Source organism: Dendrobates tinctorius, unplaced genomic scaffold (genome assembly GCF_039654945.1).
Source record: "Dendrobates tinctorius isolate UK_male_01 unplaced genomic scaffold, ASM3965494v1 ptg000432c, whole genome shotgun sequence".
NCBI classification, from domain to species: domain Eukaryota; kingdom Metazoa; phylum Chordata; class Amphibia; order Anura; family Dendrobatidae; genus Dendrobates; species Dendrobates tinctorius.
The window spans coordinates 754,173-781,807 of record NW_027362095.1 but is presented as its reverse complement, the minus strand read 5'-3'; the positions used below and the strand labels follow the sequence as shown (position 1 = coordinate 781,807).

At 48.2% G+C, this 27,635-nt stretch overlaps 3 non-coding genes across 3 annotated transcripts; all 3 read right to left on the bottom strand.

Annotated features, from left to right (window-relative positions):
- Nucleotides 1-1,568: 1,568 nt before the first annotated feature.
- On the bottom strand, nt 1,569-1,641 carry TRNAV-AAC (transfer RNA valine (anticodon AAC)). Its single transcript has one exon. It is a non-coding gene; the product is annotated as a tRNA-Val (tRNA).
- Nucleotides 1,642-13,024: 11,383 nt separating this feature from the next.
- On the bottom strand, nt 13,025-13,098 carry TRNAV-AAC (transfer RNA valine (anticodon AAC)). The gene has a single exon. It is a non-coding gene; the product is annotated as a tRNA-Val (tRNA).
- Nucleotides 13,099-14,206: 1,108 nt separating this feature from the next.
- Nucleotides 14,207-14,279, bottom strand: TRNAV-CAC (transfer RNA valine (anticodon CAC)). The gene has a single exon. It is a non-coding gene; the product is annotated as a tRNA-Val (tRNA).
- Between the last annotated feature and the right edge of the window lie 13,356 nt (nt 14,280-27,635).

Here is a 27,635-nt window from a genome sequence, read left to right as displayed (position 1 = left end):
ACCCTAAACCCCCTTAACTAACCCTAACTCTAACCCAAACCCCTAAATTCCATTGTCTAAACTAATGGTAAAAAAAAAAACGCATGTGCAAAAAAACGCATACATAAGCATGCCAATGCGCACATATGCTCACCATAGACTTATAATGGGTGTCTTGCTGTAAAAAAATGCATTGCGCGTGCATGCATTGTTTTGAGGCAAGTCGGACGCTCAAAAAATGCAACAGGTTGCATTTTGTGCACCCGAGCGCATACCGCAAAAAAACGCATGCGCGGTAAAAAGCGTACAAACGCATGTGTATGCGCACATAAGCGCATCCCATGCAAAGTATAGGAGAAAAAAAATGCATGCGCTATTTAGCGCGAAAAAAAATGTAAATGTGAAACCAGCCTATCAGCGTGTTTCTGCCCAGTTTCGAACTGGGGACCTTTCGCGTGTTAGGCAAACGTGATAACCACTACACTACAGAATCCAGCTACGGAAGGTTGCTGTGGTCATGATGAGCCATCGAGAACAAAGACTCAACGTCAAAAGCTTTAATATCAACGCCTAATGTCATGCTTCTATCCTGTTTCTAACTGGGGACCGTTCGCGTGTGAGGTGAACGTGACAACCACTACACTTCAGAAACTCCATGCAAAGCTAAAGATGTTTAAACATGCTGAAATGAACTTGAAAAAGAAAAAAACAGCCAGCCAAAGTCAAGAGGTCTTCCTCTATGTCTGAAGACAGGACAAAGTGCATTTTGCAACACAGGAACCTTTCATTTGTCAGGCTATTGGAGAAAAAGAACAAACAGGGAAACAAAACCATGCTCCACAAAACATTCTCATGCCTTTGTCCAAAAGCCAAAAAGAAAAAGCACCTAGATGCCTGCTTTCGCACCTTGATCCTATCAGGTGTTACTTGAATTAGGAACACTTAGACACTGTCAAAAACACACATGCTTGCCAAAAGCAAAAACGGGTAGAAATAATCACATTGGTAAAAGTAATGCTCATTAAACCAGCAATAGAATATGCTAACTAAGGCTAATTAAGCCAACAATATACGTTTGTGATCAAAATAAAGAAAAGCCACATGTTTCTGCCCGGGATCAAAACAGGGAACTTTCAGGAGGATGGCAAACAGGACAATCACTACACTACAGTAACCAGACAAGAGCGTCTACTGTGGTCATGGCAAGCATTAAAGATCAAGCACTCATTGTCAAAAGCGCTAGTTTGCAAGTGGAACGCTGTGTTTCTGCCCTGTTTCGAACTGAGGACCTTTCGCGTGTAAAGCGAACGTGATAACCGCTACACTACAGAAACCAACCGATTGAAACAAACAAAAAATGCTGTGGTCATGGCAAGCAATAAAGAACAAGCACTGAAAGTCAAAAAGATCGTTTTCCAAGAGAACAGCTGTGTTTCTGCCCAGTTTTGAACTGGGGACTTGTCACGTGTGAGGCGAACGTGATAACCGCTACACTACAGAAACCGGATGCAAGCGCTTACTGTGGTGACAACAAGCAATCGAGATCAAGAACTGAAAGTCAAAAGCTTGGATACCAAAGGGTAACAGCGTGTTTCTGCCCAGTTTCGAACTGGGGACCTTTCGCGTGTTAGGCGAACGCGATAACCACTACACTACAGAAACCGGCTGCGGAAGGTTACTGTGGTCATAACGAGCCATTGAGAACAAAGACTCAACGTCAAAATCTTTAATATCAATGCATAATTTCATGTTTCTACCCAGTTTCGAACTGGGGACCGTTCGCGTGTGAGGTGAACGTGACAACCACTACACTTCAAAAACTCCATGCAAAGATAAAGATGTTTAAACATGCTGAAATGAACTTGAAAAAGAAAAAAAGATCCAGCCAAAGTCAAGAGGTCTTCCTCTATGTCTGAAGACAGGACAAAGTGCATTTTGCAACACAGGAACCTTTCATTTGTCAGGCTATTGGAGAAAAAGAACAAACAGGGAAACAAAACCATGCTCCACAAAACATTCTCATGCCTTTGTCCAAAAGCCAAAAAGAAAAAGCACCTAGATGCCTGCTTTCGCACCTTGATCCTATCAGGTGTTACTTGAATTAGGAACACTTAGACACTGTCAAAAACACAAATGCTTGCCAAAAGCAAAAACGGGTAGAAATAATCACATTGGTAAAAGTAATGCTCATTAAACCAGCAATAGAATATGCTAACTAATGCTAATTAAGCCAACAATATACATTTGTGATCAAAATAAAGAAAAGCCACATGTTTCTGCCTGGGATCAAAACAGGGAACTTTCAGGAGGATGGCAAACAGGACAATCACTACAGTAAACAGACAAGAGCATTTACTGTGGTCATGGCAAGCATTAAAGATCAAGCACTCATTGTCAAAAGCGCTAGTTTGCAAGAGAAACGCTGTGTTTCTGCCCAGTTTCGAACTGAGGACTAGAGTTGAGCGACTTTTGGTTTTTTAGGGTCGCGTTTCGTTTCGTGAAACCCGACTTTTCCAAAAGTCGGGTCGAGCAAGATCGTCCGATTATAGGGAAAAGTCGGGGTCGTCCCCAAACTCGAAACCCAATGTAAGTCAATGGGGAATAAAAGTCGGCAGTGAGAGGAGGACAGGAAACACACCAACAGTGCCCATTTGAATGCCAAAAGCATCAATTCTTCTTACTTAAGCTTGTCAACCTTAATTAACTTCATAATATAAGTTACGCACTGAAAAATGGGTGTTATTTGGCTAAAGTTGTGGGGGGGAGGGCTGGTTGCAGGTTTTCATGTGCCCTGGGCGAAAGAGCGCCCCTTTAACACATACCACAACTCATCATGCGCCGATATGGCAGATAAATAGCGGTATAATACAATGAAAAATACCTCACTTTTTACATCTCATGACGAGGCCCATCTATTTCTCCATACAGAATCATTGGTCCCATATAATGTTTGAAACAGCATATGATGAGCTCCACATAATGCTACAGTATATGTTGGTCCTCATGGATGAAGCTCCACTGTCTTATGGGCCCAAATAATGCTCCAAACATAATGGGCCCCATTTCTAAAGCTCTAGTGTATAATGGGCCCTGTAAATGCTGCTCCAGTGTCTGATGTCCACCTTTGGAATGTTCCAGTGTATGGTGGGCCCCATCTATCATTCTCCAGAGTATAGTGCTCCCCAAAAATTGCTGTCCCAACATTGAAAACAATCAAATAAGTCTCCTCGCTAGGGAATCCCTGTACTTGTCTGGACAGGTGCTGTAGCTTGCTTAAAAGCTCGCCAGCCGTTCTCACGCCCAGTATGGATTGCACGTGATTGCACAAAGGTTAGAAAGGGTACCGTATCCCTGGATAACATGTATGGATAGCGTACACATTCAAAATATATGTCTATACAGCATGAGGCAGGCTCAGACGGTGTTAGGCCCAGTATGGATTGCACGTCATTGCACAAAGGTTAGAAAGGGTACCGTATCCTTGGATAACATGTATGGATAGCGTACACATTCAAAATATATGTCTATACAGCATGAGGCAGGCTCAGACGGTGTTAGGCCCAGTATGGATTGCACGTCATTGCACAAAGGTTAGAAAGGGTACCGTATCCCTGGATAACATGTATGGATAGCGTACACATTCAAAATATATGTCTATACAGCATGAGGCAGGCTCAGACGGTGTTAGGCCCAGTATGGATTGCACGTGATTGCACAAAGGTTAGAAAGGGTACCGTATCCCCGGATAACATGTATGGATAGCGTACACATTCAAAATATATGTCTATACAGCATGAGGCAGGCTCAGACGGTGTTAGGCCCAGTATGGATTGCACGTGATTGCACAAAGGTTAGAAAGGGTACTGTATCCCCGGATAACATGTATGGATAGCGTACACATTCAAAATATATGTCTATACAGCATGAGGCAGGCTCAGACAGTGTTAGGCCCAGTATGGATTGCACGTCATTGCACAAAGGTTAGAAAGGGTACCGTATTCCCGGATAACATGTATGGATAGCGTACACATTCAAAATATATGTCTATACAGCATGAGGCAGGCTCAGACGGTGTTAGGCCCAGTATGGATTGCACGTCATTGCACAAAGGTTAGAAAGGGTACCGTATCCCTGGATAACATGTATGGATAGCGTACACATTCAAAATATATGTCTATACAGCATGAGGCAGGCTCAGACGGTGTTAGGCCCAGTATGGATTGCACGTCATTGCACAAAGGTTAGAAAGGGTACCGTATCCCCGGATAACATGTATGGATAGCGTACACATTCAAAATATATGTCTATACAGCATGAGGCAGGCTCAGGCGGTGTTAGGCCCAGTATGGATTGCACGTCATTGCACAAAGGTTAGAAAGGGTACCGTATCCCCGGATAACATGTATGGATAGCGTACACATTCAAAATATATGTCTATACAGCATGAGGCAGGCTCAGACGGTGTTAGGCCCAGTATGGATTGCACGTCATTGCACAAAGGTTAGAAAGGGTACCGTATCCCCGGATAACATGTATGGATAGCGTACACATTCAAAATATATGTCTATACAGCATGAGGCAGGCTCAGACGGTGTTAGGCCCAGTATGGATTGCACATCATTGCACAAAGGTTAGAAAGGGTACCGTATCCCTGGACAACATGTATGGATAGCGTACACATTCAAAATATATGTCTCAGGAGGCAGGCTCAGACGGTGTCAGGCACAGTATGGATTTGACGGCCCATATTACACAGCGGAGGAGCAGGGAGAGGTAAAGATTGCAAATGCTGGGGCCCTGCCCAACCAAGGGTGGCCCACTCTTGGGCGTCGGTACTGGCACTGGGCCCCTCATAGTACAGCCGTGTGTCTGACGGTGGGTGTGCACCACCACCGTCAGAGACACTTGATTGCACTATGAGGGACCCTGTGCCAGTGCCCGCGCCCAAGAGTCGGCCTACCCACCTGTCCAGGGCAACGGCACTCGCACGGTGTCGTGCGCTAGGTGGTTACCCCGGCCATGGGGGGGAGGCAGCACAGTTAGGGAGTTTTAGAAAGTGGCATATGTTGATGTTGGACATTCAGCTGATGCAAAAGGCGAAATAGGTGAAGTACCAGGAAGAGGTGGACCAAAGCAAGCCATTTTTCTGTCACCCTATGTGTCATCAGGGGAAGGTGGGACAAAATCCTTGGAAACCCATGCGTGGTTCATTTTAATGAAGGTTAGATCATCCACAATTTGGGTTGACAGACGGGTCCTTTTTTCTGTCAGGATTGATCCAGCTGCACTGAAGACTCTTTCCGATAGCACACTTGCAGCTGGGCAAGCGAGCTCCTGTAAGGCATATTGGGCCAATTCAGGCCAGGTGTCCAGTTTAGCGGCCCAATAGTCAAAGGGGAATGACCTGTGTGGGAGAACATCGATATGGGAGGAAAAGTAGTTTGTAACCATAGTTGACAACTGCTGTCTCCTGTCACTTTCCATCGATGCAGTATTACCAGTTGTGTGAACGGTATTTGAAAAATCAGTCCACAACATTGTCATGAAACCCCTGTCTCCAACGCCACTTTTGCTGTGTGCACCACGAACACCTCTGCCAAGCTGCCCCCGGCCCGTACGGCTCGTGTGAGAACCATCACCGCTGCTGTGTGCTGGGAATGCCTCAAGCAACCGATTTACCAGAGTTGCTTGTTTATTAGCCAATATTAGGTCAAGGTTCTCCTGTGGCATGATGTTTTGTAATTTGCCTTTATAGCGTGGATCCAGGATGCTGGCCAACCAGTAGTCGTCATCGTTCATCATTTTGGCAATGCGGGGGGTCCCTTTTTAGGATCCGCAAGGCATAATCTGACATGTGGGCCAATGTTCCCGGTGTCAATGATGCACTGCGAGTGCTGGGTGGAGGAGCACTTTCTGGCAAATCCACATCCCTCCAGTCACGCACAAACCCTGTACCAGACCTTGCCACGCCAACATTTTCACTTGCCCCACGAGATGCATCCTCCTCCCCTAAGTAATCATCCCCATCATCCTCCTCCTCCTCCTCCTCTTCTTCCTCCACCTCGTCCAGGAGATGTCCCTGAGCAGACAATGGCTGAATGTCATCAAGGATTCCCTCCTCCTCTTCCTCCTCATCAACATTGGCTGCAGACGCCTGCTCCTTAAGGTACATCAAAGTTTGCATGAGCAGACGCATAAGTGGGATGCTCATGCTTAGGATGGCGTCGTCTGCGCTTACCAGCCATGTGCATTCCTCAAAACACTGAAGGACTTTACAAAGGTCTTTCAGCTTCGACCACTGCACGCCTGTCAACTCCATGTCTGCTCTCAAAGTGCCTGGCCGTGTATCCTCCCACAAATGCATTATGGCCTGCCTCTGCTCGCACAGCCGCTCCACCATGTGCAGGGTGGTGTTCCACCTTGTTGCAATGTCGATAATGAGGCGGTGGTTGGGAAGGTGGAGCAATCGCTGCAGCTTCTGCATACGAACGGAGTGTACAGGTGACCGGCGGATGTGCGCGCACAGTCTTCGCACCTTCTGGAGCAGGGCTGTTAACTCCGGATAATTTTTGAGGAAGCACTGCACCACCAGGTTCAAGGTGTGAGCCAAGTAAGGTATGTGGCTGAGTTTTGAAAGGGCTATGGCTGCCACAAAATTACGGCCGTTATCAATAACTACCTTGCCTGCCTCAAGATGTACACTGCCCAGCCATGACTCAGTTTGTCGCTTCAAGTACTCGGCCAGCACCTCGGCGGTGTGTCTGTCGCCCAAACACATCATCTGCAACACAGCCTGCTGACGCTTTCCACTAGCTGCTCGATAGGGGGACACATCGTGTGCAACAGTGGCAGCTGCAGATGGAGTGCTCGTACGACTGCGCTCTGTGGACGAGCTTTCGCTTCTGGAGGAGGAGGAGGAGGAGGGTCGAACGCCTACAGCCAACTGTTTCCTATACCGTGGGCTAGGCAGCACTGTCCCACCACCGCTGTCCCCTGTGGACCCTGCATCCACCACATTAACCCAGTGCACAGTGATGGACACGTAACGGCCCTGGCCATGCCGACTGGACCATGCATCAGTTGTGAGGTGCACCTTTCCGCTCACTGACTGCTTGAGTGCATGGACAATGCGGTCTTTCCCATGATGGTGGAGGGCTGGGATGGCTTTGCGAGAGAAGAAGTGGCGACTGGGTAGGTCATAGCGTGGTACTGCATAGGCCATGAGTTCGCGGAAAGCTGTGCTTTCCACCAACCGAAAGGGCATCATCTCAAACGAGATTAGTTTGGCAATGTGGGCGTTCAAACCCAGTGTACGCGGATGAGAGACTGAGTACTTTCTTGACCTACTCATAGTGTCTGGGAGGGTGAGCTGGACTTGAGAGCTGCATATGGTGGAAGTAGCGGTGGACAGGGCGGACTGAGAGAGGGTTGATGATGGTGATGGAGTTGGTGTTCTTTCTGATGGCCTAGAATCAGTCTTTCGTTGATATAACAGTGGGATTCCCTGACTGCTGTGGCCTTGCAACGACACCTCAACATTTGCTGCTGTGCTAACCGGTGGGCTTACAGTGGGGGAAACAATGTAGCGTTGCTGACTACCTTCGTTGTGATCAGTTGCACATGTGGCACTTGAGGTTTGGTGTTGTGTCCACGCTTGCAAGTGCATGCTGGTTAAATGTCTAAGCATGCAACTGGTATTCAAATTTTTCAGATTTTTCCCTCGGCTAAAGTTCTTTGCACACTTCTTACAGATAACCTTGGCCTGATCATGAGGATTTTGTTCAAAAAAGTGCCACACTGCACTCTTCCTACTTTGGCAGACATTTTGTGGCCTAGCACGCTGTGATCTTTTGACCCTCTGGACAAGCTGTCCAGCAACTCTTTTGATGTTTGGAACCTGTCTTTGGAGTGCTCCGGGCATGCCAGATAACAGCTGTTGCGATGTCGATGTCTGCTGTGGATGCTCCTCATCTGAGCTATTGGAAGCAGCACCCTCTTCCCCCAATGGATGCCAATCTGGGTCAACAACTGGGTCATCCATCACCTCCTCTTCTATGTCATGTGCACCTTTCTCTGTGTCACCGTGTATGGTGGTATAGTGTGCGGGAAGGGGCACCTGAGTCTCATCAGGGTCAAAATCTGGCTCTGTACACTGCGAGGACAATGTAGTGCTCTGAGTGAATGTACCAGCAGATTTATCCATCAGCGGCTGTGCATCAGTGCACTCCATGTCAGATTCATCTTGGCCTGGGTAATTCACCATTTGACTTGATAATCCAGGCATGGTATGTGAAAACAGCTCCATGGAGTAATCAGTAGTATGGCCTGCGTCATCCTTCAATCTTGGTTGGGGTCAAGGACACAAGGAAAGGTGTGGTTCATGAACATGAGCCTCCAATGACGACTCAGTGCTTTTACTTTTTACAACTGAAGAAGAGGAGGCGATAGAGCTGGAGGCTGAGTCAGCAATGTAAGACAAAACTTTTTCCTGATGCTCTGCCTTTAAAAGCGGTATGCCAACTCCTAGAAAACTAAGCGTTCGAGGCCTTATGTAGCCAGACGATGACGCAGGGTCAGCACCTCCTGCATTTGGTCCTATTTTGCTCTTGCCACTACCATCAGATCCATCACCAACACCATCATTACCAGCTGCCAACCCCCGCCCAATTCCACGGCCTCTTCCACCAGCCTTCCTCATTTTTGGTAGAAATGTAGACAAAGTCCAACAAACTATATAGTAATGTAAAACAAGGTACAAGGTGTCTATAGGACAGGGGAGATTTAGAATTTCTGCACACACTTGTGGACAGTGGACACTTGTGGATTGTGTGCGGCCCACTGATATCTGAGCGCTATGTCACAGGCTCGATGGCACAGCTGTGACCAAAGTGACGAGAGGATAATGGAGATTTTGAATCTCTGCGTACACTTTTGGACACTGGACACTTGTGGATTGTGTTAGGCCCACTGATATCTGAGCGCTATGTGACACGCTCGATGGCACAGCTGCCTGTGACCAAGGTGACGAGAGGATAATGGAGATTTTGAATCTCTGCGTACACTTTTGGACACTGGACACTTGTGGATTGTGTTAGGCCCACTGTTATCTGAGCACTATGTGACACGCTCGATGGCACAGCTGCCTGTGACCAAAGTGACGAGAGGATAATGGAGATTTTGAATCTCTGCGTACACTTGTGGACAGTGGACACTTGTGGATTGTGTGCGGCCCACTGATATCTGAGCGCTATGTGACACGCTCGATGGCACAGCTGCCTGTGACCAAAGTGACGAGAGGATAATGGAGATTTTGAATCTCTGCGTACACTTTTGGACACTGGACACTTGTGGATTGTGTGCGGCCCACTGATATCTGAGCGCTATGTGACACGCTCGATGGCACAGCTGCCTGTGACCAAAGTGACGAGAGGATAATGGAGATTTTGAATCTCTGCGTACACTTTTGGACACTGGACACTTGTGGATTGTGTGAGGCCCACTGATATCTGAGCGCTATGTGACACGCTCGATGGCACAGCTGCCTGTGACCAAAGTGACGAGAGGATAATGGAGATTTTGAATCTCTGCGTACACTTTTGGACACTGGACACTTGTGGATTGTGTGAGGCCCACTGATATCTGAGCGCTATGTGACACGCTCGATGGCACAGCTGCCTGTGACCAAAGTGACGAGAGGATAATGGAGATTTTGAATCTCTGCGTACACTTTTGGACACTGGACACTTGTGGATTGTGTTAGGCCCACTGATATCTGAGCGCTACGTGACACGCTCGATGGCACAGCTGCCTGTGACCAAGGTGACGAGAGGATAATGGAGATTTTGAATCTCTGCGTACACTTTTGGACACTGGACACTTGTGGATTGTGTGAGGCCCACTGATATCTGAGCGCTATTTGACACGCTCGATGGCACAGCTGCCTGTGACCAAAGTGACGAGAGGATAATGGAGATTTTGAATCTCTGCGTACACTTTTGGACACTGGACACTTGTGGATTGTGTTAGGCCCACTGATATCTGAGCGCTATGTGACACGCTCGATGGCACAGCTGCCTGTGACCAAGGTGACGAGAGGATAATGGAGATTTTGAATCTCTGCGTACACTTTTGGACACTGGACACTTGTGGATTGTGTTAGGCCCACTGTTATCTGAGCACTATGTGACACGCTCGATGGCACAGCTGCCTGTGACCAAAGTGACGAGAGGATAATGGAGATTTTGAATCTCTGCGTACACTTGTGGACAGTGGACACTTGTGGATTGTGTGCGGCCCACTGATATCTGAGCGCTATGTGACACGCTCGATGGCACAGCTGCCTGTGACCAAAGTGACGAGAGGATAATGGAGATTTTGAATCTCTGCGTACACTTTTGGACACTGGACACTTGTGGATTGTGTGAGGCCCACTGATATCTGAGCGCTATGTGACACGCTCGATGGCACAGCTGCCTGTGACCAAAGTGACGAGAGGATAATGGAGATTTTGAATCTCTGCGTACACTTTTGGACACTGGACACTTGTGGATTGTGTGAGGCCCACTGATATCTGAGCGCTACGTGACACGCTCGATGGCACAGCTGCCTGTGACCAAAGTGACGAGAGGATAATGGAGATTTTGAATCTCTGCGTACACTTTTGGACACTGGACACTTGTGGATTGTGTGAGGCCCACTGATATCTGAGCGCTATGTGACACGCTCGATGGCACAGCTGCCTGTGACCAAAGTGACGAGAGGATAATGGAGATTTTGAATCTCTGCGTACACTTTTGGACACTGGACACTTGTGGATTGTGTGAGGCCCACTGTTATCTGAGCGCTATGTGACACGCTCGATGGCACAGCTGCCTGTGACCAAAGTGACGAGAGGATAATGGAGATTTTGAATCTCTACGTACACTTTTGGACACTGTACACTTGTGGATTGTGTGAGGCCCACTGATATCTGAGCGCTATGTGACACGCTCGATGGCACAGCTGCCTGTGACCAAAGTGACGAGAGGATAATGGAGATTTTGAATCTCTGCGTACACTTTTGGACACTGGACACTTGTGGATGGTGTGAGGCCCACTGATATCTGAGCGCTATGTGACACGCTCGATGGCACAGCTGCCTGTGACCAAAGTGATGAGAGGATAATGGAGATTTTGAATCTCTGCGTACACTTTTGGACACTGGACACTTGTAGATTGTGTGAGGCCCACTGATATCTGAGCGCTATGTGACACGCTCGATGGCACAGCTGCCTGTGACCAAAGTGACGAGAGGATAATGGAGATTTTGAATCTCTGCGTACACTTTTGGACACTGGACACATGTGGATTGTGTGAGGCCCACTGATATCTGAGCGCTATGTGACACGCTCGATGGCACAGCTGCATGTGACCAAAGTGACGAGAGGATAATGGAGATTTTGAATCTCTGCGTACACTTTTGGACACTGGACACTTGTGGATTGTGTTAGGCCCACTGATTTCTGAGCGCTACGTGACACGCTCGATGGCACAGCTGCCTGTGACCAAAGTGACGAGAGGATAATGGAGATTTTGAATCTCTGCGTACACTTTTGGACACTGGACACTTGTGGATTGTGTGCGGCCCACTGATATCTGAGCGCTATGTGACACGCTCGATGGCACAGCTGCCTGTGACCAAAGTGACGAGAGGATAATGGAGATTTTGAATCTCTGCGTACACTTTTGGACACTGGACACTTGTGGATTGTGTGAGGCCCACTGATATCTGAGCGCTATGTGACACGCTCGATGGCACAGCTGCCTGTGACCAAAGTGACGAGAGGATAGTGGAGATTTTGAATCTCTGCGTACACTTTTGGACACTGGACACTTGTGGATTGTGTGAGGCCCACTGATATCTGAGCGCTATGTGACACGCTCGATGGCACAGCTGCCTGTGACCAAAGTGACGAGAGGATAATGGAGATTTTGAATCTCTGCGTACACTTTTGGACACTGGACACTTGTGGATTGTGTGAGGCCCACTGATATCTGAGCGCTATGTGACACGCTCGATGGCACAGCTGCCTGTGACCAAAGTGACGAGAGGATAATGGAGATTTTGAATCTCTGCGTACACTTTTGGACACTGGACACTTGTGGATTGTGTGAGGCCCACTGATATCTGAGCGCTATGTGACACGCTCGATGGCACAGCTGCCTGTGACCAAAGTGACGAGAGGATAATGGAGATTTTGAATCTCTGCGTACACTTTTGGACACTGGACACTTGTGGATTGTGTGAGGCCCACTGATATCTGAGCGCTATGTGACACGCTCGATGGCACAGCTGTGACAAAAGTGACTAGAGGATAAGGGAGATTGGATTGCTTTTAAAAAAGCAGTTTGCGGAGCAGTGGGTAAACAGCAATGTCAGCGTGTCAGGAAGCCTTAAAAGGCAGCCCAACAACCAACACCACTGATGCACCACAATATAGCCTCCCCTTGCACTGCACACACAGTGACTTGTGTGTTGTGCAGGCCAAATCGCTAGCAGCAGAAGCAGTTTTTTTGTCTTCTTCCCTGCCTAACGCGCTCCCTACAGAATCAGCAGCAACCTCTCCATATACTAAGATCGGCAGAAGTAAGATGGCGGTCGGCGTGCACGCCCTTTTATACCCCCTGTGACTCCCACCAAAGCAAGCCAATCACTTGCATGCCCTTCTGAAAGATGGTGGTGACCCGTGCCTAGGTCATCACGTTGCCCACAGTGTCCGTGGATCCTGATTGGCTGAAAAAGAGCGCAAAACAAACTTTTGAAACGCGACTTTGGCGCGTAAGTCGCCGACCTCGCGGCCGACCTCATCCTAGGGTCGGGTTTCGTTTCATGAAACCCGACTTTGCCAAAAGTCGGCGACTTTTGAATTTTTTCGACCCGTTTCGCTCAACTCTAGTGATAACGGCTACACTACAGAAACCGGATGCAAGCGCTTACTGTGGTGACAACAAGCAATCGAGATCAAGAACTGAAAGTCAAAAGCTTGGATACCAAAGAGTAACAGCGTGGTTCTGCCCAGTTTCGAACTGGGGACCTTTCGCGTGTTAGGCGAACGTGATAACCACTACACTACAGAAACCGGCTGTGGAAGGTTACTGTGGTCATGACGAGCCATCGAGAACAAAGACTCAACGTCAAAAGCTTTAATATCAACGCCTAATGTCATGCTTTTATCCAGTTTCGAACTGGGGACCGTTCGCGTGTGAGGTGAACGTGACAACCACTACGCTTCAGAAACTCCATGCAAAGCTAAAGATGTTTAAACATGCTGAAATGAACTTGAAAAAGAAAAAAACAGCCAGCCAAAGTCAAGAGGTCTTCCTCTATGTCTGAAGACAGGACAAAGTGCATTTAGCAAAACAGGAACCTTTCATTTGTCAGGCTATTGGAGAAAAAGAACAAACAGGGAAACAAAACCATGCTCCACAAAACATTCTCATGCCTTTGTCCAAAAGCCAAAAAGAAAAAGCACCTAGATGCCTGCTTTCGCACCTTGATCCTATCAGGTGTTACTTGAATTAGGAACACTTAGACACTGTCAAAAACACACATGCTTGCCAAAAGCAAAAACGGGTAGAAATAATCACATTGGTAAAAGTAATGCTCATTAAACCAGCAATAGAATATGCTAACTAAGGCTAATTAAGCCAACAATATACGTTTGTGATCAAAATAAAGAAAAGCCACATGTTTCTGCCCGGGATCAAAACAGGGAACTTTCAGGAGGATGGCAAACAGGACAATCACTACACTACAGTAACCAGACAAGAGCGTTTACTGTGGTCATGGCAAGCATTAAAGATCAAGCACTCATTGTCAAAAGCGCTAGTTTGCAAGAGGAACGCAGTGTTTCTGCCCAGTTTCGAACTGAGGACCTTTCGTGTGTAAAGCAAACTTGATAATAGCTACACTACAGAAACCAACCGATTCAAACAAACAAAAAATGCTGTGGTCATGGCAAGCAATAAAGAACAAGCACTGAAAGTCAAAAAGATCGTTTTCCAAGAGAAAAAGCTGTGTTTCTGCCCAGTTTCGAACTGGGGACCTATACGCGTGTGAGTCGAACGTGATAACCGCTACACTACAGAAACCAACCGATTCAAACAAGCAAAAAATGCTGTGGTCATGGCAAGCAATAAAGAACAAGCACTGAAAGTCAAAAAGATCGTTTTCCAAGAGAAAAAGCTGTGTTTCTGCCCAGTTTCGAACTAAGAACCTTTCGCGTGTGAGGCGAACGTGATAACCGCTACACTACAGAAACCGGATGCAAGTGCTTACTGTGGTGACAACAAGCAATTGAGATCAAGAACTGAAAGTCAAAAGCTTGGATACCAAAGGGTAACAGCGTGTTTCTGCCCAGTTTCGATCTGGGGACCTTTCGCGTGTTAGGCGAACGTGATAACTAGAGTTGAGCGAAACGGGTCGAAAAAATTCAAAAGTCGGGTTTCATGAAACGAAACCCGACCCTAGGATGAGGTCGGCCACGAGGTCGGCGACTTACGCGCCAAAGTCGCGTTTCAAAAGTTTGTTTTGCGCTCTTTTTCAGCCAATCAGGATCCACGGACACTGTGGGCAACGTGATGACCTAGGCACGGGTCACCACCATCTTTCAGAATGGCATGCAAGTGATTGGCTTGCTTTGGTGGGCGTCACAGGGGGTATAAAAGGGCGTGCACGCCGACCGCCATCTTACTTCTGCCGATCTTAGTATAGGGAGAGGTTGCTGCTGATTCTGTAGGGAGAGCGTTAGGCAGGGAAGAAGACAAAAAAACTGCTTCTGCTGCTAGCGATTTGGCCTGCACAACACACAAGTCACTGTGTGTGCAGTGCAAGGGGAGGCTATATTGTGGTGTATCAGTGGTGTTGGTTGTTGGGCTGCCTTTTAAGGCTTCCTGACACGCTGGCATTGCTGTTTACCCACTGCTCTGCAAACTGCTTTTTTAAAAGCAATCCAATCTCCCTTATCCTCTAGTCACTTTTGTCACAGCTGTGCCATCGAGCGTGTCACATAGCGCTCAGATATCAGTGGGCCTCTCACAATCCACAAGTGTCCAGTGTCCAAAATTGTACGCAGAGATTCAAAATCTCCATTATCCTCTCGTCACTTTGGTCACAGGCAGCTGTGCCATCGAGCGTGTCACATAGCGCTCAGATATCAGTGGGCCTCACACAATCCACAAGTGTCCAGTGTCCAAAAGTGTACGCAGAGATTCAAAATCTCCATTATCCTCTCGTCACTTTGGTCACAGGCAGCTGTGCCATCGAGCGTGTCACATAGCGCTCAGATATCAGTGGGCCTCACACAATCTACAAGTGTCCAGTGTCCAAAAGTGTGCGCAGAGATTCAAAATCTCCATTATCCTCTCGTCACTTTGGTCACAGGCAGCTGTGCCATCGAGCGTGTCACATAGCGCTCAGATATCAGTGGGCCTCACACAATCCACAAGTGTCCAGTGTCCAAAAGTGTACGCAGAGATTCAAAATCTCCATTATCCTCTCGTCACTTTGGTCACAGGCAGCTGTGCCATCGAGCGTGTCACATAGCGCTCAGATATCAGTGGGCCTCACACAATCCACAAGTGTCCAGTGTCCAAAAGTGTACGCAGAGATTCAAAATCTCCATTATCCTCTCGTCACTTTGGTCACAGGCAGCTGTGCCATCGAGCGTGTCACATAGCGCTCAGATATCAGTGGGCCTCACACAATCCACAAGTGTCCAGTGTCCAAAAGTGTACGCAGAGATTCAAAATCTCCATTATCCTCTCGTCACTTTGGTCACAGGCAGCTGTGCCATCGAGCGTGTCACATAGCGCTCAGATATCAGTGGGCCTCACACAATCTACAAGTGTCCAGTGTCCAAAAATGTACGCAGAGATTCAAATTCTCCATTATCCTCTCGTCACTTTGGTCACAGGCAGCTGTGCCATCGTGCGTGTCACATAGCGCTCAGATATCAGTGGGCCTCACACAATCCTCAAGTGTCCAGTGTCCAAAAGTGTACGCAGAGATTCAAAATCTCCATTATCCTCTCGTCACTTTGGTCACAGGAAGCTGTGCCATCGAGCGTGTCACAAAGCGCTCAGATATCAGTGGGCCTCACACAATCCACAAGTGTCCAGTGTTCAAAAGTGTACGCAGAGATTCAAAATCTCCATTATCCTCTCGTCACTTTGGTCACAGGCAGCTGTGCCATCGAGCGTGTCACATAGCGCTCAGATATCAGTGGGCCTCACACAATCCACAAGTGTCCAGTGTCCAAAAGTGTACGCAGAGATTAAAAATCTCCATTATCCTCTCGTCACTTTGGTCACAGGCAGCTGTGCCATCGAGCCTGTCACATATCGCTCAGATATCAGTGGGCCTCACACAATCTACAAGTGTCCAGTGTCCAAAAGTGTACGCAGAGATTCAAAATCTCCATTATCCTCTCGTCACTTTGGTCACAGGCAGCTGTGCCATCGAGCGTGTCACATAGCGCTCAGATATCAGTGAGCCTCACACAATCCACAAGTGTCCAGTGTCCAAAAGTGTACGCAGAGATTCATAATCTCCATTATCCTCTCGTCACTTTGGTCACAGGCAGCTGTGCCATCGAGCGTGTCACATAGCGCTCAGATATCAGTGGGCCTAACACAATCCACAAGTGTCCAGTGTCCAAAAGTGTACGCAGAGATTCAAAATCTCCATTATCCTCTCGTCACTTTGGTCACAGGCAGCTGTGCCATCGAGCGTGTCACATAGCGCTCAGATATCAGTGGGCCTCACACAATCCACAAGTGTCCAGTGTCCAAAAGTGTACGCAGAGATTCAAAATCTCCATTATCCTCTCGTCACTTTGGTCACAGGCAGCTGTGCCATCGAGTGTGTCACATAGCGCTCAGATATCAGTGGGCCTCACACAATCCACAAGTGTCCAGTGTCCAAAAGTGTACGCAGAGATTCAAAATCTCCATTATCCTCTCGTCACTTTGGTCACAGGCAGCTGTGCCATCGAGCGTGTCACATAGCGCTCAGATATCAGTGGGCCTCACACAAACCACAAGTGTCCAGTGTCCAAAAGTGTACACAGAGATTAAAAATCTCCATTATCCTCTCGTCACTTTGGTCACAGGCAGCTGTGCCATCGAGCCTGTCACATATCGCTCAGATATCAGTGGGCCTCACACAATCTACAAGTGTCCAGTGTCCAAAAGTGTACGCAGAGATTCAAAATCTCCATTATCCTCTCGTCACTTTGGTCACAGGCAGCTGTGCCATCGAGCGTGTCACATAGCGCTCAGATATCAGTGAGCCTCACACAATCCACAAGTGTCCAGTGTCAAAAAGTGTACGCAGAGATTCATAATCTCCATTATTCTCTCGTCACTTTGGTCACAGGCAGCTGTGCCATCGAGCGTGTCACATAGCGCTCAGATATCAGTGGGCCTAACACAATCCACAAGTGTCCAGTGTCCAAAAGTGTACGCAGAGATTCAAAATCTCCATTATCCTCTCGTCACTATGGTCACAGGCAGCTGTGCCATCGAGCGTGTCACATAGCGCTCAGATATCAGTGGGCCTCACACAATCCACAAGTGTCCAGTGTCCAAAAGTGTACGCAGAGATTCAAAATCTCCATTATCCTCTCGTCACTTTGGTCACAGGCAGCTGTGCCATCGAGCGTGTCACATAGTGCTCAGATATCAGTGGGCCTCACACAATCCACAAGTGTCCAGTGTCCAAAAGTGTACGCAGAGATTCAAAATCTCCATTATCCTCTCGTCACTTTGGTCACAGGCAGCTGTGCCATCGAGTGTGTCACATAGCGCTCAGATATCAGTGGGCCTCACACAATCCACAAGTGTCCAGTGTCCAAAAGTGTACGCAGAGATTCAAAATCTCCATTATCCTCTCGTCACTTTGGACACAGGCAGCTGTGCCATCGAGCGTGTCACATAGCGCTCAGATATCAGTGGGCCTCACACAATCTACAAGTGTCCAGTGTCCAAAAGTGTGCGCAGAGATTCAAAATCTCCATTATCCTCTCGTCACTTTGGTCACAGGCAGCTGTGCCATCGAGTGTGTCACATAGCGCTCAGATATCAGTGGGCCTCACACAATCCACAAGTGTCCAGTGTCCAAAAGTGTACGCAGAGATTCAAAATCTCCATTATCCTCTCGTCACTTTGGTCACAGGCAGCTGTGCCATCGAGTGTGTCACATAGCGCTCAGATATCAGTGGGCCTCACACAATCCACAAGTGTCCAGTGTCCAAAAGTGTACGCAGAGATTCACAATCTCCATTATCCTCTCGTCACTTTGGTCACAGGCAGCTGTGCCATCGAGCGTGTCACATAGCGCTCAGATATCAGTGGGCCTCACACAATCCACAAGTGTCCAGTGTCCAAAAGTGTACGCAGAGATTCAAAATCTCCATTATCCTCTCTTCACTTTGGTCACAGGCAGCTGTGCCATCGAGCGTGTCACATAGCGCTCAGATATCAGTGGGCCTCACACAATCTACAAGTGTCCAGTGTCCAAAAGTGTACGCAGAGATTCAAAATCTCCATTATCCTCTCGTCACTTTGGTCACAGGCAGCTGTGCCATCGAGCGTGTCACATAGCGCTCAGATATCAGTGGGCCTAACACAATCCACAAGTGTCCAGTGTCCAAAAGTGTACGCAGAGATTCAAAATCTCCATTATCCTCTCGTCACTTTGGTCACAGGCAGCTGTGCCATCGAGCGTGTCACATAGCGCTCAGATATCAGTGGGCCTCACACAATCTACAAGTGTCCAGTGTCCAAAAGTGTACGCAGAGATTCAAAATCTCCATTATCCTCTCGTCACTTTGGTCACAGGCAGCTGTGCCATCGAGCGTGTCACATAGCGCTCAGATATCAGTGGGCCTCACACAATCTACAAGTGTCCAGTGTCAAAAAGTGTACGCAGAGATTCAAAATCTCCATTATCCTCTCGTCACTTTGGTCACAGGCAGCTGTGCCATCGAGCGTGTCACATAGCGCTCAGATATCAGTGGGCCTCACACAATCTACAAGTGTCCAGTGTCCAAAAGTGTACGCAGAGATTCAAAATCTCCATTATCCTCTCGTCACTTTGGTCACAGGCAGCTGTGCCATCGAGCGTGTCACATAGCGCTCAGATATCAGTGGGCCTCACACAATCCACAAGTGTCCAGTGTCCAAAAGTGTACGCAGAGATTCAAAATCTCCATTATAATCTCGTCACTTTTGTCACAGGCAGCTGTGCCATCGAGCGTGTCACATAGCGCTCAGGTATCAGTGGGCCTCACACAATCCACAAGTGTCCAGTGTCCAAAAGTGTACGCAGAGATTAAAAATCTCCATTATCCTCTCGTCACTTTGGTCACAGGCAGCTGTGCCATCGAGCCTGTCACATAGCGCTCAGATATCAGTGGGCCTCACACAATCTACAAGTGTCCAGTGTCCAAAAGTGTACGCAGAGATTCAAAATCTCCATTATCCTCTCGTCACTTTGGTCACAGGCAGCTGTGCCATCGAGCGTGTCACATAGCGCTCAGATATCAGTGGGCCTCACACAATCCACAAGTGTCCAGTGTCCAAAAGTGTACGCAGAGATTCAAAATCTCCATTATCCTCTCGTCACTTTGGTCACAGGCAGCTGTGCCATCGAGCGTGTCACATAGCGCTCAGATATCAGTGGGCCTCACACAATCTACAAGTGTCCAGTGTCCAAAAGTGTGCGCAGAGATTCAAAATCTCCATTATCCTCTCGTCACTTTGGTCACAGGCAGCTGTGCCATCGAGTGTGTCACATAGCGCTCAGATATCAGTGGGCCTCACACAATCCACAAGTGTCCAGTGTCCAAAAGTGTACGCAGAGATTCAAAATCTCCATTATCCTCTCGTCACTTTGGTCACAGGCAGCTGTGCCATCGAGCGTGTCACATAGCGCTCAGATATCAGTGGGCCTCACACAATCCACATGTGTCCAGTGTCCAAAAGTGTACGCAGAGATTCAAAATCTCCATTATCCTCTCGTCACTTTGGTCACAGGCATCTGAGCCATCGAGCGTGTCACATAGCGCTCAGATATCAGTGGGCCTCACACAATCTACAAGTGTCCAGTGTCCAAAAGTGTACGCAGAGATTCAAAATCTCCATTATCCTCTCGTCACTTTGGTCACAGGCAGCTGTGCCATCGAGCGTGTCACATAGCGCTCAGATATCAGTGGGCCTCACACAATCCACAAGTGTCCAGTGTCCAAAAGTGTACGCAGAGATTCAAAATCTCCATTATCCTCTCGTCACTTTGGTCACAGGCAGCTGTGCCATCGAGCGTGTCACATAGCGCTCAGATATCAGTGGGCCTCACACAATCTACAAGTGTCCAGTGTCCAAAAGTGTACGGAGAGATTCAAAATCTCCATTATCCTCTCGTCACTTTGGTCACAGGCAGCTGTGCCATCGAGCGTGTCACATAGCGCTCAGATATCAGTGGGCCTCACACAATCCACAAGTGTCCAGTGTCCAAACGTGTGCGCAGAGATTCAAAATCTCCATTATCCTCTCGTCACTTTGGTCACAGGCAGCTGTGCCATCGAGCCTGTCACATAGCGCTCAGATATCAGTGGGCCTCACACAATCCACAAGTGTCCAGTGTCCAAAAGTGTACGCAGAGATTCAAAATCTCCATTATCCTCTCGTCACTTTGGTCACAGGCAGCTGTGCCATCGAGCGTGTCACATAGCGCTCAGATATCAGTGGGCCTCACACAATCCACAAGTGTCCAGTGTCCAAAAGTGTACGTAGAGATTCAAAATCTCCATTATCCTCTCGTCACTATGGTCACAGGCAGCTGTGCCATCGAGCGTGTCACATAGCGCTCAGATATCAGTGGGCCTCACACAATCCACAAGTGTCCAGTGTCCAAAAGTGTACGCAGAGATTCAAAATCTCCATTATCCTCTCGTCACTTTGGTCACAGGCAGCTGTGCCATCGAGCGTGTCACATAGCGCTCAGATATCAGTGGGCCTCACACAATCCACAAGTGTCCAGTGTCCAAAAGTGTACGCAGAGATTCAAAATCTCCATTATCCTCTTGTCACTTTGGTCACAGGCAGCTGTGCCATCGAGCGTGTCACATAACGCTCAGATATCAGTGGGCCTCACACAATCCACAAGTGTCCAGTGTCCAAAAGTTTACGCAGAGATTCAAAATCTCCATTATCCTCTCGTCACTTTGGTCACAGGCAGCTGTGCCATCGAGCGTGTCACATAGCGCTCAGATATCAGTGGGCGTCACACAATCCTCAAGTGTCCAGTGTCCAAAAGTGTACGCAGAGATTCAAAATCTCCATTATCCTCTCGTCACTTTGGTCACAGGCAGCTGTGCCATCGAGCGTGTCACATAGCGCTCAGATATCAGTGGGCCTCACACAATCCACAAGTGTCCAGTGTTCAAAAGTGTACACAGAGATTCAAAATCTCCATTATCCTCTCGTCACTTTGGTCACAGGCAGCTGTGCCATCGAGCGTGTCACATAGCGCTCAGATATCAGTGGGCCTCACACAATCTACAAGTGTCCAGTGTCCAAAAGTGTACGGAGAGATTCAAAATCTCCATTATCCTCTCGTCACTTTGGTCAGAGGCAGCTGTGCCATCGAGCGTGTCACATAGCGCTCAGATATCAGTGGGCCTCACACAATCCACAAGTGTCCAGTGTCCAAACGTGTGCGCAGAGATTCAAAATCTCCATTATCCTCTCGTCACTTTGGTCACAGGCAGCTGTGCCATCGAGCCTGTCACATAGCGCTCAGATATCAGTGGGCCTCACACAATCCACAAGTGTCCAGTGTCCAAAAGTGTACGCAGAGATTCAAAATCTCCATTATCCTCTCGTCACTTTGGTCACAGGCAGCTGTGCCATCGAGCGTGTCACATAGCGCTCAGATATCAGTGGGCCTCACACAATCCACAAGTGTCCAGTGTCCAAAAGTGTACGTAGAGATTCAAAATCTCCATTATCCTCTCGTCACTATGGTCACAGGCAGCTGTGCCATCGAGCGTGTCACATAGCGCTCAGATATCAGTGGGCCTCACACAATCCACAAGTGTCCAGTGTCCAAAAGTGTACGCAGAGATTCAAAATCTCCATTATCCTCTCGTCACTTTGGTCACAGGCAGCTGTGCCATCGAGCGTGTCACATAGCGCTCAGATATCAGTGGGCCTCACACAATCCACAAGTGTCCAGTGTCCAAAAGTGTACGCAGAGATTCAAAATCTCCATTATCCTCTTGTCACTTTGGTCACAGGCAGCTGTGCCATCGAGCGTGTCACATAACGCTCAGATATCAGTGGGCCTCACACAATCCACAAGTGTCCAGTGTCCAAAAGTTTACGCAGAGATTCAAAATCTCCATTATCCTCTCGTCACTTTGGTCACAGGCAGCTGTGCCATCGAGCGTGTCACATAGCGCTCAGATATCAGTGGGCGTCACACAATCCTCAAGTGTCCAGTGTCCAAAAGTGTACGCAGAGATTCAAAATCTCCATTATCCTCTCGTCACTTTGGTCACAGGCAGCTGTGCCATCGAGCGTGTCACATAGCGCTCAGATATCAGTGGGCCTCACACAATCCACAAGTGTCCAGTGTTCAAAAGTGTACACAGAGATTCAAAATCTCCATTATCCTCTCGTCACTTTGGTCACAGGCAGCTGTGCCATCGAGCGTGTCACATAGCGCTCAGATATCAGTGGGCCTCACACAATCCACAAGTGTCCAGTGTCCAAAAGTGTACGCAGAGATTAAAAATCTCCATTATCCTCTCGTCACTTTGGTCACAGGCAGCTGTGCCATCGAGCCTGTCACATAGCGCTCAGATATCAGTGGGCCTCACACAATCTACAAGTGTCCAGTGTCCAAAAGTGTACGCAGAGATTAAAAATCTCCATTATCCTCTCGTCACTTTGGTCACAGGCAGCTGTGCCATCGAGCCTGTCACATAGCGCTCAGATATCAGTGGGCCTCACACAATCTACAAGTGTCCAGTGTCCAAAAGTGTACGCAGAGATTCAAAATCTCCATTATCCTCTCGTCACTTTGGTCACAGGCAGCTGTGCCATCGAGCGTGTCACAAAGCGCTCAGATATCAGTGGGCCTCACACAATCCACAAGTGTCCAGTGTCCAAAAGTGTACGCAGAGATTCAAAATCTCCATTATCCTCTCGTCACTTTGGTCACAGGCAGCTGTGCCATCGAGCGTGTCACATAGCGCTCAGATATCAGTGGGCCTCACACAATCTACAAGTGTCCAGTGTCCAAAAGTGTGCGCAGAGATTCAAAATCTCCATTATCCTCTCGTCACTTTGGTCATAGGCAGCTGTGCCATCGAGTGTGTCACATAGCGCTCAGATATCAGTGGGCCTCACACAATCCACAAGTGTCCAGTGTCCAAAAGTGTACGCAGAGATTCAAAATCTCCATTATCCTCTCGTCACTTTGGTCACAGGCAGCTGTGCCATCGAGCGTGTCACATAGCGCTCAGATATCAGTGGGCCTCACACAATCCACAAGTGTCCAGTGTCCAAAAGTGTACGCAGAGATTCAAAATCTCCATTATCCTCTCGTCACTTTGGTCACAGGCAGCTGTGCCATCGAGCGTGTCACATAGCGCTCAGATATCAGTGGGCCTCACACAATCCACATGTGTCCAGTGTCCAAAAGTGTACGCAGAGATTCAAAATCTCCATTATCCTCTCGTCACTTTGGTCACAGGCAGCTGAGCCATCGAGCGTGTCACATAGCGCTCAGATATCAGTGTGCCTCACACAATCTACAAGTGTCCAGTGTCCAAAAGTGTACGCAGAGATTCAAAATCTCCATTATCCTCTCGTCACTTTGGTCACAGGCAGCTGTGCCATCGAGCATGTCACATAGCGCTCAGATATCAGTGGGCCTCACACAATCCACATGTGTCCAGTGTCCAAAAGTGTACGCAGAGATTCAAAATCTCCATTATCCTCTCGTCACTTTGGTCACAGGCAGCTGAGCCATCGAGCGTGTCACATAGCGCTCAGATATCAGTGTGACTCACACAATCTACAAGTGTCCAGTGTCCAAAAGTGTACGCAGAGATTCAAAATCTCCATTATCCTCTCGTCACTTTGGTCACAGGCAGCTGTGCCATCGAGCATGTCACATAGCGCTCAGATATCAGTGGGCCTCACACAATCCACAAGTGTCCAGTGTCCAAAAGTGTACGCAGAGATTCAAAATCTCCATTATCCTCTCGTCACTTTGGTCACAGGCAGCTGTGCCATCGAGCGTGTCACATAGCGCTCAGATATCAGTGGGCCTCACACAATCTACAAGTGTCCAGTGTCCAAAAGTGTACGCAGAGATTCAAAATCTCCATTATCCTCTCGTCACTTTGGTCACAGGCAGCTGTGCCATCGAGCGTGTCACATAGCGCTCAGATATCAGTGGGCCTCACACAATCCACAAGTGTCCAGTGTCCAAAAGTGTGCGCAGAGATTCAAAATCTCCATTATCCTCTCGTCACTTTGGTCACAGGCAGCTGTGCCATCGAGCCTGTCACATAGAGCTCAGATATCAGTGGGCCTCACACAATCCACAAGTGTCCAGTGTCCAAAAGTGTACGCAGAGATTCAAAATCTCCATTATCCTCTCGTCACTTTGGTCACAGGCAGCTGTGCCATCGAGCGTGTCACATAGCGCTCAGATATGAGTGGGCCTCACACAATCCACAAGTGTCCAGTGTCCAAAAGTGTACGCAGAGATTCAAAATCTCCATTATCCTCTCGTCACTATGGTCACAGGCAGCTGTGCCATCGAGCGTGTCACATAGCGCTCAGATATCAGTGGGCCTCACACAATCCACAAGTGTCCAGTGTCCAAAAGTGTACGCAGAGATTCAAAATCTCCATTATCCTCTCGTCACTTTGGTCACAGGCAGCTGTGCCATCGAGCGTGTCACATAGAGCTCAGATATCAGTGGGCCTCACACAATCCACAAGTGTCCAGTGTCCAAAAGTTTACGCAGAGATTCAAAATCTCCATTATCCTCTCGTCACTTTGGTCACAGGCAGCTGTGCCATCGAGCGTGTCACATAGCGCTCAGATATCAGTGGGCCTCACACAATCCACAAGTGTCCAGTGTCCAAAAGTGTACGCAGAGATTCAAAATCTCCATTATCCTCTCGTCACTTTGGTCACAGGCAGCTGTGCCATCGAGCGTGTCACATAGCGCTCAGATATCAGTGGGCCTCACACAATCCACAAGTGTCCAGTGTCCAAAAGTGTACGCAGAGATTCAAAATCTCCATTATCCTCTCGTCACTTTGGTCACAGGCAGCTGTGCCATCGAGCGTGTCACATAGCGCTCAGATATCAGTGGGCGTCACACAATCCTCAAGTGTCCAGTGTCCAAAAGTGTACGCAGAGATTCAAAATCTCCATTATCCTCTCGTCACTTTGGTCACAGGCAGCTGTGCCATCGAGCGTGTCACATAGCGCTCAGATATCAGTGGGCCTCACACAATCCACAAGTGTCCAGTGTTCAAAAGTGTACACAGAGATTCAAAATCTCCATTATCCTCTCGTCACTTTGGTCACAGGCAGCTGTGCCATCGAGCGTGTCACATAGCGCTCAGATATCAGTGGGCCTCACACAATCCACAAGTGTCCAGTGTCCAAAAGTGTACGCAGAGATTAAAAATCTCCATTATCCTCTCGTCACTTTGGTCACAGGCATCTGTGCCATCGAGCGTGTCACATAGCGCTCAGATATCAGTGGGCCTCACACAATCTACAAGTGTCCAGTGTCCAAAAGTGTACGCAGAGATTCAAAATCTCCATTATCCTCTCGTCACTTTGGTCACAGGCAGCTGTGCCATCGAGCATGTCACATAGCGCTCAGATATCAGTGGGCCTCACACAATCCACAAGTGTCCAGTGTCCAAAAGTGTACGCAGAGATTCAAAATCTCCATTATCCTCTCGTCACTTTGGTCACAGGCAGCTGTGCCATCGAGCGTGTCACATAGCGCTCAGATATCAGAGGGCCTCACACAATCCACAAGTGTCCAGTGTCCAAAAGTGTACGCAGAGATTCAAAATCTCCATTATCCTCTCGTCACTTTGGTCACAGGCAGCTGTGCCATCGAGCGTGTCACATAGCGCTCAGATATCAGTGGGCCTCACACAATCTACAAGTGTCCAGTGTCCAAAAGTGTGCGCAGAGATTCAAAATCTCCATTATCCTCTCGTCACTTTGGTCACAGGTAGCTGTGCCATCGAGTGTGTCACATAGCGCTCAGATATCAGTGGGCCTCACACAATCCACAAGTGTCCAGTGTCCAAAAGTGTACGCAGAGATTCAAAATCTCCATTATCCTCTCGTCACTTTGGTCACAGGCAGCTGTTCCATCGAGTGTGTCACATAGCGCTCAGATATCAGTGGGCCTCACACAATCCACAAGTGTCCAGTGTCCAAAAGTGTACGCAGAGATTCAAAATCTCCATTATCCTCTCGTCACTTTGGTCACAGGCAGCTGTGCCATCGAGCGTGTCACATAGCGCTCAGATATCAGTGGGCCTCACACAATCCACAAGTGTCCAGTGTCCAAAAGTGTACGCAGAGATTAAAAATCTCCATTATCCTCTCGTCACTTTGGTCACAGGCAGCTGTGCCATCGAGCGTGTCACATATCGCTCAGATATCAGTGGGCCTCACACAATCTACAAGTGTCCAGTGTCCAAAAGTGTACTCAGAGATTCAAAATCTCCATTATCCTCTCGCCACTTTGGTCACAGGCAGCTGTGCCATCGAGCGTGTCACATAGCGCTCAGATATCAGTGGGCCTCACACAATCCACAAGTGTCCAGTGTCCAAAAGTGTACGCAGAGATTCAAAATCTCCATTATCCTCTCGTCACTTTGGTCACAGGCAGCTGTGCCATCGAGCGTGTCACATAGCGCTCAGATATCAGTGGGCCTCACACAATCTACAAGTGTCCAGTGTCCAAAAGTGTACGGAGAGATTCAAAATCTCCATTATCCTCTCGTCACTTTGGTCACAGGCAGCTGTGCCATCGAGCGTGTCACATAGCGCTCAGATATCAGTGGGCCTCACAAAATCTACAAGTGTCCAGTGTCAAAAAGTGCACGCAGAGATTCAAAATCTCCATTATCCTCTCGTCACTTTGGTCACAGGCAGCTGTGCCATCGAGCATGTCACATAGCGCTCAGATATCAGTGGGCCTCACACAATCCACAAGTGTCCAGTGTCCAAAAGTGTACGCAGTGATTCAAAATCTCCATTATCCTCTCGTCACTTTGGTCACAGGCAGCTGTGCCATCGAGCGTGTCACATAGCGCTCAGATATCAGTGGGCCTCACACAATCCACAAGTGTCCAGTGTCCAAAAGTGTACGCAGAGATTAAAAATCTCCATTATCCTCTCGTCACTTTGGTCACAGGCAGCTGTGCCATCGAGCCTGTCACATAGCGCTCAGATATCAGTGGGCCTCACACAATCTACAAGTGTCCAGTGTCCAAAAGTGTGCACAGAGATTCAAAATCTCCATTATCCTCTCGTCACTTTGGTCACA